The following is a 12716-nucleotide window of genomic DNA, read 5'->3' as shown; positions in this document are numbered from 1 at the left end:
CACACACGCACACACACACACACACACACACACACACACACACACACACACACACACAAACTATATCCTGGGATTTGAATTCCGTGGCCATCTCCCTATACAGGGCAGCTACTCTTCCATCTCATGGATTAAATTGTACCAAATATATGGCACCTAGTCTTTTGGTCTTGTGCATAAACAAGAATGAAAAGAAATGAATCGAATTGAATTGAATTCAACTGAATTGAATTGAATTGAACTGAATTGAATTGAATTGAATTGAATTGAATTGAATTGATTTGAATTGACATGAATTGAATTGACATAATCTTTCAGGCCAGGTCGGTGAGAAAAGGAGCTTATATAACATTGCTTCTTATTTTTTATCATTTTTGTTGGGCGATCGAGAATACTCAGTCTCGGATTCTATCACATTTAATGTGCCAACACCACAAACCAATGAATTTTCATTAATCTAATTGTGAGAAAACGAAAACAAGAATGTTTTGTTTCGTCTCTGTCAGGTTATTGCCTGAGGATGCAATATTTTGTGCCCAAAGTTCGTATGATTGTAACTCACTATACCACCGGCTGCCTTCTCTTTTTACCCACCCTTTTTTATCCATTCACATTAAGTAATTAACCCCCCCCCCCTTAGGGCGTAAGTTTTTACTGGTAACATTTGCTATTCACACTATATTTATAAGAATGATGGTATTAACAATAGAGTAAAATCAAACGAACAGACCTGTAGAAATATTATGGAAATCGGACCCAAAATAACATTGGTATGAAATTTCGATGTTTTCAGTAGATTTTCCAGGTTTAAAAAAAAAAAAAACTAAAAAAAACCCAAACAAACAAACAACAACCCTACAATCAACAAGCAATAAGAGACGGTGACGTCATCACCTCCCAGCTCTCCCGAGAGTAATTAGAGTAACTGATAAATCATAAAGCAGGCTACAGTATTTTTTTTTAATGAGAAGGATACCCTTTATTTGGTGTTGTTTCATGTCAAAACAGGAAATTTAATGCAGATTTCCGCTGAGATATATGGGTAGCTTGTATAGTGATGACGTCATTTCCCGCAATTTGCATAATTACAGTTTTGACTGCTATCACTACCGGTATTTCGTGAAAAACAAAATTAGACGACCTTCTTGATATTAGGTTTGAATTTGATGAGACCACTGCCATGCTTATCGTCTGCCATTACTCTGTTTATAAAAGCAAAACTGATCAACCCTGTATTATATTTGTTTGTTTGTTTGTTGTTGTTTTTTAGTTCACTACGTTTATTTAAAAAAAATCAACTTGAACAAGTGGTTGAGAATTGCACTTTCATTATGTGACTGTCATAACTAAAAAATGATAGAGTAGATTGCAAACAAATGATTGGTTGAGAGCATACACGTGACCAGACATTTATTTTGCCTAACACGTAATTTTGTTTATGACCGGTCATTGGTAAAGTATAATGACCGGTGATTAGCACTGATTAGCACGGCTAGAGGATATGACTGCTGCAGAATTTTTGACGAACGACAAGAACTTGCTTCAACATTTTATAAAACAAATAACACACAACATTTTTTCTAAAGTATAATTACCCACTCTCAAACAGTCCAAACGCACCCTCGGCTATCACCTCGGGCGTATAGACTGCGCCTTGCGTGGGTAATTTTTACTTATGCCCTCAATGATGTGTATTTTTACTCTTGCATGCTAATTAACTGTCGTCTCGGCCCTTTGCTTGACAGGGGACGGCTCGGCCTCCACGATGTGGGATAACCAGCACTGGAAGCTTTTTTACCCGAACCTGGACACGGGGCCACCCCACGTCAACGGGGAGCTGATTGTCACCATCCACCCAGACGCCCGAGCCATTGCAATACTGAGGAATCCCGCAGACAGGTGAGCTTGATATCCCCCTTGACCGCTGCCTCGTGACAAAATGTGATGGAGTTGGGGGTTAGGGGTCTTTTTCCCCTATGAGAAGATGATAGACGTACATATGTTTAGTAGACTGGCCTATTATAGGCCCAATTTGCTAACGTATTCAACTATCGTGGGTATCTCACTGGGCTGGAGACATGTTGGCGACCTGTTGGTGACTCGAGTCTCCCTAGTCGAGGAGATGTCTCCACGAGGTCTCCACGAGGTCTCCATGACGTCTCCTGGAATGTAACCGAGTCTCCGGGGAGTTACGAGAAAATCAAACCTGTTCGATTTTTTTTCGGAGATTCTTTCCAGTTTCTAGCTGGTCGCTTAGACGTCTCCGCGACGTCTCCGTGACGACGTCTCCTTCCAGTCGCGGAGACTAATCTTTGTGAGCGAGGTCTCCGAGACGTCTGCGCGACTTTTGCGAAGACCCATTAGCGACCTACCGGAGACGTTGCGGAGATATCTCGGAGGTGTCGGAGGACATTATTTTTTTCGACTTCTTGACTAATAGATTATCATCCTTATTTGAAGACGTCTCTTACGTCACCTTGAAGTTTCCTTCTTAGTGAGAGCGCAGGCCAATTTTTGGTCCCTCGAGTCGCATGGTGAAGTCTCCTTCTCTATTACGTCCTATACTTTTTTTTTATTCTAGAAGTACCTAGTACATAGCTAAGCTATAAACTAAAGTGTGTGAGAAAACAAAACAACCATAAAAGTTGAATACGTTTAATCTATAGTGCTTATGGAACATGAGTAATTACTTTTACCCCTCCCCCAAAAAATATATTACATTACCTTACATTACATTACACACACGCACACGCACATCCCCACATCTTCCGCAGTATACGGTCGTCCAGATCCAGTAACATTCGTTTCCGTGCGTACGCACCAGTGCACGTTTCAGGAATGCGAACAGTCTCTAGTCTCTGGTGTACAGCGGGTCCGGTCGCCGTCGGCAAAGTCCCATTATGTCGTCATGAAGCCTCGACAGCAGGATCGCTGGTCTGTTGTTGCGAACACAGTTTATATTTTGATTGACAAGTCTGGCAGTCAAGGATAACATTGTTATGGTCTCATGGATCATTTCTGTGTACTTTATCACTTTCCCATTATTTGCTTCACTTGTTATCGTCCTGAGATTGTTGAAGTTGCGTGGAAAGGTCCAGGGTTAAAATGATAATGTTAATGACACTTCGACTGGTAAATTGCACATTTTCCAAAATAACCAGTTCCCTTTACTGCACAAGCAAGTAGAGCTGTGGACGTCATTGCCACTGTTTTGCCACGAAGAAAATGCAGTCGGAATATGTGTCAAGGACTTTTAATGTACTAGTAGTGGATAGCTTTTTGAAACCATGCATCTTTATCTTCTGTGTTGTAGTGTTCCTTCGAAGATTTTTTTTCTTTTCTTTTTTTTTTAAAAGAAATATATGTATGGATTATTAAGTCATCAATATGGCAACTGAGAAAGGATATCATGAAAAAGTATGTTCTATTTCATAGCTGACAATTTTCCTAGGGATTAAAATTATGACGAATATTATGCTATGATCATCAATAAAACCTACGAGAGAAGACGTGTACATTTCCACTTCGTGTTATGATGCTATACATTCTCTTCTAAACCTGTTGAAATCTGAGCCATCGCCAACGTGCACGGACCATTTCCTTCTTTTTTATGTTTTTTTTTTGTTCTGTTTTTGCTCCTCAGCTCAAAGGGTAAGAGTAAGTCATGAAATATCAAGAATCAAACAGCGTTGTAATCATGAATTGTCATTTTAACGTTAAACCTCTATATGGATAGATTTGGTAAATGTAAATGAAGTCATGAAACAATATGTCTGCTCAATAGACAGTGTTTATCAAAACCAAAAATGCAAACCCACATGTGAAACCAATATCAAAAAACAACAACAAAAACAGAAAAGAAATGCGTCAGCTGTTCGAGCAGAACAATGAATGACAACATGAACAGGAACTATTTAGATTGAATTAACATCATTTTCAAACAAATGCAGGTAGGCAGGAAAAGTGGAAGGCCGTTAGCGCAGGATGTACCGAGGTCGCGGAGACATCATGGTCGTGTGCTGCTTGGCAATCCACCAGTCATGGTGTGAATAAAAAAAAAAAAAAACAAATATTGAATGAAAAAACACAATCCCTGTATATACAATGCACTATCCGCCCTGCATCCTTTAGAGTGCAAAGGACTTCAAAATAAACGACCCAAGGATCCGGTTTAGTCCTGCCACTAACACATAAAACTCCTTGGAAGATGAATAATTAACTACTGCCTGGCGAAATTTCACTGCAAGAAATATCTTTGAAAGAAGAAGTTTTGAATTTTCCGAAGGATGATACATGTACTGTGTGTGTTCAAATATCTTACCTCATGTAGGCCTATACGTCATTGGATGTATCGGCCTTTCTTTATTCACTATACTAGTAATATAGTGAATAAATAAAGGCCGATATACACAGTATGTTTAGATATATTTATGCACGAAAGTTTGGTGAGAATGAGGTAAAAAAATACGCGAATGGCCAAACTAGTGATTTTGGGCTTGGTTGATTTAGATGAAAGTATTGTCCCGACGACAGTGGTGATGAGAAGACAAATCAATCATAATGACAATTGTATAATCAGGTGCTTATCCATGAATTCCGTAAAGGGGAGCCATTTTCTTTTTGTTTCTTCTATTTCAACAAGAAATAAATGGGGGGGGGGGCACCCGGTGTGCCCCCCCCTCCCGTTCCGCCACTGATAATCGCTACGAGTTTAAGATCCATTCCTCGATGTAGTAAATCACTAAGATTTATGTGCGAGGGCATCAAATATTGCACGGCCGGCGTGGATGAACTCGGGGTCGATCTTGCGACTCGTGACCCGGAACAAGCGTGGCTGGGTAAAGTCGCATCAATGCAGAGTTCGCCTACGACTTCGAATTGATTATTTACCTTCTCCGAACGAGGCAGTTTGTCTTTTTTTCTGACCCCCAGCGTTTGACAAGAAACCACGCAGGCAAACAAACTTCGCATGCATCATAAATCATTACCAGAAATGGAGCCGCAGAATATATAAGAGAGAGACTGGAAAAATTCATATTCCTCTGCACCGTCGAAGGCAACCTACCCCTAGCAGCCTTGTTTGTTGTGTTATGTTTTTTTTTTCCACTTTTGCTTTGTTGCTGTGTTATGAGTTATTTTATTCTTTGTCATGCTGAATCAAATTTGTTTTATATTTGTCTAGATGTACATGAAGTAGACACGTTTGAAAAGCCGAATAAATCATAATGATGATCATCATGATATTAATAATAATATTGATAATATTTATGATGATAAATAATAACAATAATAATAATAATAATAATAATAACAATTATTGTTATTATTATCATTATTTTTTTTTGTCCTCAAAATGAGGGACTTTATTTAAATCAATTGTTCAGAATCATGCAAAAGTCAATACAAGCATAAAACAATTGCAATCATTATAGTTCAATTTACATCAAATGAAAATTCTGTATGTAACGGATTTTATCATCGATTGCTGGAATACTTCTTTTTGGGGGAAATATCATTACAATATAACAGAAACTCATATTTGAATTCTTTTACAATAAATGATGCAGTAAAACGCTGCTTTCTGTATTCTTCCATGAGATATACCTTATATATTGCGTATTCCATGAAATTAACTATTGCGTCAATAAGAATTATTATTATTAGTAGTATTAGTATTAGTATTATGATTATTGTTATGATTATTATCATTATTATTATTGTTGTTATTATTATTATCATTATTATTGTTATTGTTATTATTATTATTATTATTATCATTATTATTATTATCATTATTTTCCATAGTTGGAACGTTTTATACTTGCTTATACGAGTGTATAACAGAGGATATAACAAATGTTATTATGTAATCCACATATTTATCTCCGTCAGCTTTTAACTGTCGTATATTACTAATAGAGAATCCCCATGAGCGACGACACGCTGGTCATTGTGATGGGATATAGTTAGATATTGATTATCATTTTCTGATATCAGACAAAATATTATCATCCATCAAAGAATTGTCTTGAGGGCTTAATCAGATCGAGATATCCTTAACTTCTGTTCCTGATCTATACTGATATTTTCCAATGTCGTGTAATGTTATTGTTTTCATCTGAACTTGTAGCTTTATATGCTCTATGAGAGAAACGTTTTGTCCGCATTCATCTTGTCGGTTCATGGATCTATGAATGTATTTTCTGTCTTTATCATGTTTGTTTGTTTGTTTGTTTTTTTCAGATTGTACTCCGACTACCTATTCTTTACAGACGAAAGTATGTTATCGCCGCAACATTTTCACGAGAGAGTTAAAGTCAGCATCATACTAGCTTTCACAAGTGCGTGGCAAAATTGGATCTACGCACGTGTACGTACAGCACAAGCAGCATTAATAAATATGTGGTGAGTATAATGTAGGGCGTAACGTTGCGTCGCTCAGATATTCTGTGTCGATATGCTATTATATAATTGTCAGTCATTCTGCGAGCAATATTCTCATGACCGTGTGGTAGCACCCCTGGTATAGATGGCTCTGACTCTGAATGCGTTGGCGCTACTCGTCTTCCATCATCATCATCATCATCACCATCATCATCATCATCATCATCATCATCATTATCATCATCACCATCATCATCATCATCATCACCATCATTATCATCATCATTATCATCATCATCATCATCATTATCACCATCATCATCATCATCATCATCATCATCATCATTATCACCATCATCATCATTATCACCATCATCATCATCATCATCATCATCATCATCATCATCATCATCATTATCACCATCATCATCGTTATCACATTCATCCTCTTCTTCTTCCGCCTCATTATACTCTCCAATTCACTATTACCACGTTTTTTCATTACCATTCTTTTAATATATATTTGGCAAATATCAATTTGTTTACTGAATCATGTTATTGCTTTTCTATAATTGTGAGAGCGTGCATACTTTGTACATCGACAGTAAGTGTCCAATTTTGTTTATCGACAGAAAGTGTCTAATTTTGTTTATAACTTCTTGAAGAAGTAACACCCCCTCCATATTTCAATAGAAACGTTCCTTTGTTGGAAAGATGATAACAGAAAGATAAATTTATACCCAAACTTCTTTCTACCAGTTCGTTAGTATAAGTTAAAAGGTTATAGGATGGGCCGTGAATCTATTATAGTATCTTCCTTCTTACGCATGAAGGCCCAACTCGTCGAATGACCTGCCTGCCAACTTATGTGTGGCATCGAAATGCGATTCCATTGGATTTGAATGTAATCGTGATGGAGCCCACTATCTCCCGATGCAAGATGATTGTGGGTTTTGGCTGAATAGGTCTATCCCGTGACTTTGAAGGGATTGTATAGTTTTGGTTGAGAGGGCTATTCAGCTTTTAACTTTTTAAAGAGATAAATAGAAACCACTTATATGAAATATAAAAAGCTTACAATCTAAGAGGAATTCAGAGTTTATTTGATGAAAATCAGTTTTGAAATGACTGAGATATTAAAAGAAAAAAAAAACCCAAAGTAAAATAAAGTGGTCTTGATAAAAGGTGGGACCCCCCTTTTTATTTAGACCTCTTTGTTTTTGAATATCTCAGCCATTTCAAAACCGATTTTCTTGGAATGGTATGCTTTTTTATCATAGCTCCCATTTCAGATAAGAAGTTTCTAATTATCTCCTAAAAAGTTAAAACATGAATTCCCATCTCAGCCAAAACTATACAATCCCTTTAACAAGCGTCTGTGCAGTATTTTCAGGAGTCCTTGGCCGAGTCAGCCTTTCATACCATCTCCAGCTAAAGGAATCTTACGGACAATGGCGAAAGTGTGAACACCACTTGATACTCGTATATCCACATTCCATCTGCAGTACCGTGTTGATTACGTCTGTCCCTCTTCATAGGTCTTTCCTTCCCTTTTTTTTTTGGAGGGGGGGGGGGAGTGGTATGAAGGGCCTATACACACTTTTTTCACAAAGAAATTTCATTCACTATTCATCACAAATAAATGTCCCATTGTAATGATACATAAAACAAATAATACGGCTTGACATGCAGCTACAAACAGTCTAAATGATATGAATACAATTTCAGCTAATGTTAGATACAAAACTTTTATTTTTTCTGACTTATGTTCATCCACTTTCTTCGCCTCCTTTGAAAATAACAAAATTGGCAAAAATGTTATTATTTCCTAGTTTCTGCCAGAAAATATAAAGTGCTTTGCATAAAAAAAAAGCCACACGTTGCAACACTGAAGGTTTTCTGTAGAGCTGAGTATAACAGTACTTCTAGTAATTTTACTTTGATTCTGTAACGTAATTTGAAAAACAAATATTTGTGTAACATCGCATTCCAAAACAACCCCTCCACCAAATGTGTAATTGTTTCTGTTAAGCTTGAACAAAACGCACAGAGGTCTGTGTTAGAGATTCCCATTGCAAAAAGTACTTTATTAACGCCAATATTTCTGTGCAGTATCATTACTGTGAATACATACGTTTTACACCTAAGAGATTATGTATCTTTATGGGATTCGAAAACACGCTCAAGAGAAAAGGTAGAAATCAAATTAAAATTTAGTTTCAAACTTGAATTCAACCTGTGTGAGAATTAGAGACGATGACCAAAACGAAATGTTCAAAAAAAAAAACATGTTGTATTGAAAATAACGAAGTCTTTGACTCAGAGTAGATCTATAAGGAATATTGTAGATATCAATCCGGTCTAAATTTTGTTTGCGTAAATATTTCTTCCCATTTCTTTTCAGATTTAGATGGTCTTTCCTTCCTTTGTCCATCGCCCCCTTCCTCCGTGTCCATGTCTGTGTGTGAGTTTCTCTCTCCCTCTCTCTCTCTCTCTCTCTCTTTCCCTCTCCCTCTTCCGCTCTTCTAATATATTTCTGTCATGAGAATAGCACACATGCGCCATGCATGTTCCATGGTCTCATATTAATAGTTCAAGGTATGTTGACATCATGCGGTTCATAATCGCGGTCGACACAGATACTCCCGCGGCCTCGGGAGGCGCAGCGAGTTTAAACAGTTGTCGAAAAGATGTTTGTCGAAGTGGCAGTCACTGTGTCTGTCTGTCTGTCGGGCTGTCTTGTCACGTTTTTTCATCTTTAAAGAGTGGCGTACAAATTGGGAGACACTGCGTGTCTTTGTGTCTGTTTGGCTGTCTTGACACGTTTGTGTCGCGAGGGTGGCGCGGTAGACACTCTTGAGTACGAAGGCTACATCAGCTGGAAAATTCTTTTGTGCCTGGTCTGTTGCTGTCTCGTAACGAGTCAGATAGCAGCAGTGAATGAATGAATGAATGAATGAATGGATGAATGAATGAATGATTGAATGAATGAATGAATGAATGAATGAATGAATGAATGATTCAATCAGTCAATCACTCAATCAACCAACAGTCAAACAATCAATCGGATCAATCGACCTATCAATCGGATCAATCGACCTATCAATCAATCAATCAATCAATCAATCAATCAATTAATCAATCGATCAACCAACCAATCAATCAACAATGAATCAATGAATTAATGAATGAATGAAAGAATCAATCAATCAATCAATCAATCAATCAATCAATCAATCAATCAATCAACAAACAGTCGATCTACAATTGATCGACAAATCAATTTATTAATCAATCAAACAGCCATCCAAACAGCAACCAACCAACCAAAACCAACTTAACAAGCACGTAGCAATTATACCCCTCACAAAAAACAGAAACGTCATATCAACCAACACGAAACAAACCAAGAAACTCACTTGTAATCTATATTTCTTATTGGTTAGTCCTTGTCATGTGAGTAGCCAGCTAGTCGTTCGAGCTGAAATCACACTCATTTTAAAACTTGAACTTTTTTCCTTGAAAGCAGCACTTTGTTATGATCAGATTGGTCTCATTCTTTTAAAGGAAGACCGACAACAGCATTTCGTAAATGAATTAACCCTGTTGCCTTCGTGTGACATTGGCGGCCATCATTATGTCTGTGTTATGAGTCTCATGAGCACTTAGGCGCTGATAAAGTTGTCATTGAAAAAACATAGAGAACGATTCGAAGACCAGCACCACCAACTAAGGTGGAAATGAAAACTTGTCTTTATGTGTTGCTTCATTCTTTTCAAAATATTGTTATTACACGCTTTCGGCAGTACCTACGGCAGCAAGGTTTAATTGTATTTCATAGTGCTTATGACAGCCGCCAGGTGAATAGAGATGTCTCGAATATGGTTATCAACCGTTCTTCTTGTTTTTCTTCTCTCCCACAGAGAATTGAGGTCGGCCTGTACAGCGTGTACATAGGGGACTGGCTCTCGTTTTTCCCGCGGAAAAGGCTAAAGATCATCAGCATGGAAGCATGGCATCAGAATTGTCTGAAGTCACTCATCGAATTACACGAATTTTTAGAATTAGGTGAGAGAGCTTTTTCCTTGTTTTGCTGTCTGTTTTTTTTTCAATGGCTCGTAATTCATAAGTTGCTGGAGCGTTTTCGAGACAGGAATCGTAGTTTCATTTAAAGACAACAAAAAAAAAACCAAAAGAGGGAAGGAACAGCAATATATAACGATTGACCAAAAAAGTTGTATTGTTTACCTCTCTCTTTATAATTCAGATTTTTTATACTTTTTTGATCTTGTACCATACGTTTAAAATTCGATCGGCTTGAATTGTGAAGACGAGATAGAAAATACGTCATGTTACGAATTTTCAGATGCAGTAACAGTCATTTTTTCATCTTGAACTGTATTATTAAGATTTTTGGTAGGATTTTTTTCACGAATTTTACAATTGTGTTATGTGTTATCACTGTGAATACAGACGTTTTACACTGAATTGTATTCAATAGATTGTGTATCTTTATGGGATTCGAAAACACGCTCAAGAGAAAAGGTAGAAATGAAATTAAAATCTGGATTCAAACTTGAACTCAAACTGGAACTCAACCTCGAACTCAGTGAGAATGAGAGATGATGGCCAAAGAAAAAAATGTTTTAGAAAAATTGTTCCTGAAAAAAACTGTAGCAAGGAGGGGGATAAATTGTAGCAAGGAGTATGATTACCTTTGTTCAGTGTTTTTGGATTTTTGTAATGGATTTCTTCTTTTAGAAAGTTCTGCTCATCCCCCCCCCCCTTTCTCTCTCGCGGTCATACGAAGAATATTCTATTGTCTGGTAACATGGTTGTTAATGTTTTGTTTTATTCCCCCCCCCCCCCCCCCTTGACGATTCACGAATCGTAGAGCGACTTCCGCCAGCCGATGTCTTCCGAATATGCACGAACGACACGAAGAACATGCGATCTCCGGAAAAGCAGCTGCTGGGTCCCATGCTGCCGGAGACGAAGAGACTCTTGGACGAATTCTACGCCCCCTACAACCGCGAGCTGGTCCGTCTCGTCGGCAACCCGGCGTTCATGTGGGCGGACGAGCCGACGGAAAGCGAGGAGACCAATTAGATCTGAGCGTGGAAGAAATATAGATCTCTCTTCTCGCCTCACCCACACCCCCCCCCCCCAAAAAAAAAAAAAAAAAAAAGAAGAAGAAGAAAAGACTGGACTTGTAGCGCCACCCATGAAGAGCTTTCAAAACTGCTACATCATGCCCCTCCCTAAAATATCAACATAGCGTGTCGAAGACGCCTTGTGCAACCACGAATAATCCAGCGGATCGTAACGATGATGAGTTGAGTATTTATTTTCTTTGCGGGATGAAGCGCACCGAGGCTTGACGAAAAGTTCTGGACATTTTGATGCCAGCTATGCTGCAGTGCCGCCGTTCATTGATGGTGGTCTCGTTGTTTATAGTCAACTGACCGATGCCACACAACGTGAATCACCGAGCCGAAAGCCCCTATAGCTCTCGACACATTATTTCGTTGAAACGTGTGACAAGTTGTTGATCTCATGTTTTGCAACGTTCGCCGAGTTTTGGGCCTGGAGTGGGTTTTATGGTCTATAATTTCAAACTACTCAGGTGGTCAACATATCAAGGCATCAAAGTTATGATCTCAATGTTCAACCCTTCCCCCCCCCCCCCCCCACCTCAAAAAAAGAAATCTCTTAACAAAATTGAACGTTTTGAGCCTTAACCACCACCTGGTAGGTGCTCTTAAGATTAATTTTTGTTTATTCCGTGACCTCATGTAAGCGATTACTCTTACTGATCCCATGTCTCTAAGCGAAAGCCTGTGGTCATGTGAGATACTACATTTGTACCATTTTTAAGACTCCTTATTCTGTCAGCGCACCAAGTTCTGGTTAACTGCCAAAAAACAAATGCCTGTCAAACGAAATGAACTTGCTGTTATTTGTTGCATAAACATTGATGACAAACAGGAGTCAGAAAAGCGGACATAAGCGATAAGTCCGGGAATACTTACTTCATATTGACCTGATCGGCTGATACCTGACTTGTGCGTTATTTTCTGATCTATTTTTGATTGCATCTGTTTATAGACACAGTGCCCAGGAGTTGAGGGAAAATACAAAGTTCCTATAAACTCGGAAGGGAAGACTTTCCCAGCACAACCCAGGGAGTTGAGCACAGAGAGAAAACAGGACAATGTTAAGGGCTTTTTACACTTGCAAATTTTTGCTTAGTCCCGCCGCCTTAGCCCCACCGTTGGTACGGGACTTTCCTTAGCCCACTTTCTGTTTACACTTGTTTTTGCCAAAGTGGGCTA

General features: G+C 38.3%; 1 pseudogene; it reads left to right on the top strand.

Annotated features, from left to right (window-relative positions):
- LOC139732074 (carbohydrate sulfotransferase 15-like) overlaps positions 1-11490 on the top strand; it is a 75693-nt pseudogene extending 64203 nt beyond the window's left edge.
- Positions 11491-12716: the final 1226 nt, after the last annotated feature.

This window comes from Diadema antillarum, unplaced genomic scaffold (genome assembly GCF_040938485.1).
Source record: "Diadema antillarum isolate AM-2024a unplaced genomic scaffold, OU_Dant_1.0 seq00000398_RagTag, whole genome shotgun sequence".
NCBI classification, from domain to species: Eukaryota; Metazoa; Echinodermata; class Echinoidea; order Diadematoida; family Diadematidae; genus Diadema; species Diadema antillarum.
This window is presented reverse-complemented; position numbering and strand designations above follow the sequence as displayed.